At 28.8% G+C, this 5,304-nt stretch overlaps 1 long non-coding RNA gene across 1 annotated transcript; it reads right to left on the reverse strand.

Annotated features, from left to right (window-relative positions):
• Nucleotides 1–646: 646 nt before the first annotated feature.
• LOC101493166 (uncharacterized) lies at nucleotides 647–3,984 on the reverse strand. The gene is made up of 3 exons (XR_012163785.1): nucleotides 3,415–3,984; nucleotides 2,573–2,688; nucleotides 647–1,346 (listed from the first exon to the last, which is right to left on the reverse strand). It is a non-coding gene; the product is annotated as an uncharacterized lncRNA (long non-coding RNA).
• Between the last annotated feature and the right edge of the window lie 1,320 nt (nucleotides 3,985–5,304).

The raw sequence follows: 5,304 nt of genomic DNA on the forward strand, positions 1-5,304 counted from the left end.
TTTTCTTGCAATGTTTGTTGATTCATATTACTAATTTGGGGTGATATCCTAGTCATTTTGCATTAACATGGCAACTTCAATTCTTTAATTGCTCTTCGAAAATGTATTCGTCCTATTATAAACTTCACTTTGCCCCCACACCTAACACTGTCATATTATTGAAATTTCATGTACTTTGTTGATTCATGTTACTACACCTGCAAAATTTGCGGTGATGTCCTCTTTCATGTTGCATTCACAAGGCAATCTCAATTCTTCAATCGCTCTTCGAAAAAGGTATTCGTCCTACAAGAAACATCATCCCATTAATAATTGTGAGTTGTCATCGCCTATCCCCATCCCATTGTGCATTTGTGGTTGCTCGTTCCTCTGTGTTTATGTCTAAAACTATACAAGAAGCACTTTCTTATCCTAAGATGGCAACAGGCTATGATTTATAAGAAGACAACTCTAGATTCTAACTAGATATGGACTCTTGAACCTTCCCCTCTTGGGAAATCTATTGTTCGTAGTGACGTTGAACATTTTACAAACATACGTCTACTAACCAATGCATTTATGTTTTTTTTTTTGTCTTTAGTTTTACTTTTATCATGTTTTTTAGGTGGATGACATTGTTATTACATGAGATGACAGATTGGTATTCGGGATCTCAAACAACATTTGTTTCAACACTTCCAAACCAAAGACAGACTTATATTCTTCCTTGGAATTAAAGTTTCTCAATCAAAGACACGTGTTTCCATCTCCCAAAGAAAGTATGCTCTTAACATTTTGGAGGAGAGGAGAGTGGAGTGATAGGTTGCAAATCCATTTACTCAACTATGAATTCAAAAACCAAACTAATGCCAGACAAAGGATTTGAGACCAAAGTAGATATCAAAGGTTGGTTGGAAAGTTGAACTACCTTACTATGACTAGACCTGATTGTACAACCTTACATAAAATAGCAACGAGTTGTTGCCTACTAAGAATGTCACATACAATTTAATTGAGGTAAGTTGCAAATTGGTCTCCCAAAATCGTAATTGGAATAAATATAGGAAGATGGTTGAGTTTAAGACCGAAAAGGATGGTAATACATGTTCAAAAAATAAATGTTTAGAAAAGGCTTACACTTCTACAATCCTATGGTTGAATTAATCAGTGTAACATTATGAACTTGGATTCAACTAGATAACTAATTTATTTACTTCGGATTTTAACTTTCAAAGTCCAATTAAGCTTGCCCTCTGGCAACGGGATGGACATTGGTAAACGCATTGGCAATGGCACCTCATATTCTCCAAAAGTGATGGAAGATGGAGATTTTCAGCTGTGATGTTCACAAAGAGTTGTCTTGCAATCTAAAAATGACACAACACTAAGTCAGTCAGTACTAGAAAAATAATAAGGGATAAAGAAGAGATACACTATAACACAAAAAATTAATAAGATGAATAAGGATCCTAATTTTCTTTAATATAGGAAAGCAATTTTAAATCAGATATGCAGATTTGTAACATAAACTGACACCTCAAATCAAATAAAAATTTCTGTAATATGATAATGTGTTGAAGAGAGAGCACAAGCTAGAAAAATCATCTGTGCATTCAATAACTTGCAAGGATTATTTTCATAGAAATTATATATGATATATTACTAAAACTGTCATATCACAAGGTCGTTCCTTTCTTTTCTCTTCAGCATTTCCCTTTTCTATATATACATAAACAACCCTCTAAAAGTGTAAGATACACAATAATATTATGAAATATATTTTAAACTTCCAAGTTTTAACTAACAACGGCAAGAAATATACATTAGCAAATGATAATAATGAATTTAGAATTGCCAAGTTCAATGCAGAAGGAAGAAGAGGATACATGATGGTGATCATGAAAGGAAGAGTTAGTTATTACAGAAATTGTAAAAGTGTGAGTCCAATAGGCATCGACACTCAGACTGACATTTGAATTGTCCCAAAATAACAGAATTGTTTCCAAGAGGTTGAGATTTTGTTGGTCTGAATAATCAACAAATCAAAGAGATTGAACAGGCGAAGGAAGTTTCTCTCAAGGCATTAATCAGTTGCATTTATTTATTTATTTTTTAAACTATAACTCTTAATTTGTTACTAAGATGCTATCAAGAAAACATTTAAACAATGACAAAGACAAACAAACATTATCTCAGCCACAAGAGCTTTTTTTGTCACTGGTATACGTAACTCCAAGGGGTCATCTTTTGATTCACGCAACTTTGCCTTTTGAACAACAATTAACCTCCACAAGACCTATTAGATTATCACATTCAATCCATGTTACAATAACGGATTTGCCTCCTCTGAAGTGAGAAGTTGGTGAGATGGATGTATCAATGGCTGATATTATAACTACTCATGATTGGTCATACATGTGCACAAAATAACATCTATTCAGTTGATGATCAATGATTGACACTACTCACTTTAAAAAGTCAAATCCTACAATAACATATAATTAACAATATTAACATATATGGAAAATTCCGAAAAGAATGTGGTGTCAATCAAACAGACTTGGAAAACTTTGAAGAGTAAACTACAACTAACCAGCTTAGTTTTATCAAGACGCAGGGCTGCCTTTTCATACTCTTTCATCGTATCTCCTTTGACTCACTAACAAGAATAACATCTTCTTGTTTTACTTCTTCAGTAGGTTGATAAATCTGAAGCATTTGCAACATAATAATCAGGGGCGGAACCAAACTTATACTGTAGCAGGGGCCAAATACAATTTAATAAATGCTAACCTACACTATATATTGAATAGTATTAATGTAATTAATTTTACTTTTTGAATTATATAATTGTGGTTAAGATAAAATTCTAACATACAAATAGTTAAATTCATATTTTAGAATAAGATTTTCTTATGTTCAAAGATTAAACTATTATAACAATTTCAATTTTGAAATTTGAAATTTGATTTGGTGTCAAATTTGTGATAATTTTATATAATTTGATTAATGCAAATATGAATCATGGGGAAGAGAGATTCGATTATGTATAACTTGAAAATAAAACTAGGTAGCTAAAGGTACCTAGAGTTACTAGCTAGGCCAACTTGTACTATAAGAAAAAATACAATAAAATGCATATGCAGCATCTTGTTTCAACTGTCTTTCATATGTAATGGTATATATTATGGAAGTAATTTCAAGAATTTGGATCCATATATTATACTTAACGAAATGGTAGGCCGCCCCTGATAATAATAGCAATTAATGAAGGCCAAGTAATAAGTAATAACTTGTTATAAAGACTGCCTATGTGAGTATACAAAATTTTATGTGCCAAGCACACATTCAAATAAACAAAGAAAGATTGAGAAAGGATGTTGACTTCAGATCATGGTTTTAAATTGCAGTAGCGGTCAGAGTGATACTGCAAACCTTAATATTGAGGGAAAATGCGAATAAATGTGGCCTAAATTGCAGCTGCGAAACCGTTGCGACAACTTCAAAATTCGCAATATTACAGCCACAATTACGATTGCGAACTGCAATATAAAACCATGTTTCAAATATTCAATAACATTATCATATCAGGAGTTTAAAAAGTTACTCAAAAAAATGTTGTCAATTACAAATTGAAGAATAACAGTTGTTCAAATTATGCTATTTGACAATATTTTATATTAAATAACTTATTGTAGAAAAATAGCAATTTGTTCAAATTCTACTATAGTATTTAACAACAGCGCTCGAGAAGATCGTAATAAAATGCCTAAAGATGATTGACTAATAGTATAGATAAGTAAGGAAAACATATATTATGGACCAAAAGAAAACCATGCGCTGTTCGGTGAGGAGATAAGCAAACTTATCAATGTTAGGGAGAGCAAGAAGTTTTGGCAAGAGATGGTTGCGAAAATATCCAGGGGCAACTTTGATAGTATCACCAGCCTTTCCCAGCAAATCTATGTCCTACAAAGTTGAAATAACAAATATCATAAATTTGAATCAAATCCAGCTCCAAAAAAACAAACAACACAAGATAGATTAGAGTTTTAAATAAAGGTCTACAAGATTTTTATAATGCAACTGTTATTGAGGTCACATCGACTGCATTGCAATTTTCCACAATATCAAGGATCAAGATGCAACCGCAACAACAACCATTACCAATTAGATTATGGCCCGCGCGCTGCACATATATTAATTAATTAATTTTATAAGTTTTATAAGTAATATTTTATGTATTATAAATATAGTTATCTTATAATATTACTTTATTGATTTTAAATAATTGAATATGATTAGGAAAATTAAAATGAAGGAAAATCATGTTTATCACAATCATCTAATTTAATTTTTTAAATATTTTGTAAAATTTGTATGATAACTTATTATATAGGATAATTGTTTGAGTCATTGTACTTTAACTATTAATTTATTTTTCAACATATAATAGTACTTGTAGTTATTTGATGAAATAAAATGTAAAATACAAACCCAAAAATAAGATGTAAAAAATATTAATGTTGAATTATATTGTAGCGTAGCTAAATTTATTTGTTTTATTAGTATGATGTTTTAATTGCGAGCATGAGAAGTTGTTATAAAAAAAAATTATTGAATATATTTCATCAATAGTTTGTAAAAAAAAAAATAAGTTGGTGTGGCATCGGAAGTCTATTTTAAATATATATAATAGATAATAGATTTTAATAATTGGAAATTATTTTTTTAATAATTTTTTATAGATTCGTATTTTATGATTATTTTTAATGAATTTGGGTATTTTCTTTCAAATAGAATATATATTTTTACTTTATAAAATGTTACTACAAAAATGAATTGACATAAATTGAAAGTAACTATAAATGTCAATTTATTTTTCAACATATAATGGTACTTGTATTTATTTGATAAAATAAAATGTAAAATACAAACCCAACAATAAGATGTAAAAATTTAAAAATATAATTGACTATTTAATATTTTTTATTTTAAATAAATATTAATATTGAATAGAATATATATTTTTATTTTATAAAATATTACTAAAAAAATGGATTGACATAAATTAAAAGTAACTATAAATGAATTGACATGAGTAATTGAATTTTTAACGAATAAAATCATTATTCCTCATAAATAGTATTTATGTCGACTATGAGTGATTACGTGGTTTTTTTCAATTGAATTTAACGACTAATAATATAAATTATTACCATTGTTAAATGACTAATAATATTATAAAAAATTTATAAATTTATTATAAAACAATTTGATAATAATATAAATTATAAATTATTATCAAATTGTAAAATAATTTAT

Source organism: Cicer arietinum, chromosome 6, assembly GCF_000331145.2.
Source record: "Cicer arietinum cultivar CDC Frontier isolate Library 1 chromosome 6, Cicar.CDCFrontier_v2.0, whole genome shotgun sequence".
Lineage (NCBI taxonomy): Eukaryota > Viridiplantae > Streptophyta > Magnoliopsida > Fabales > Fabaceae > Cicer > Cicer arietinum.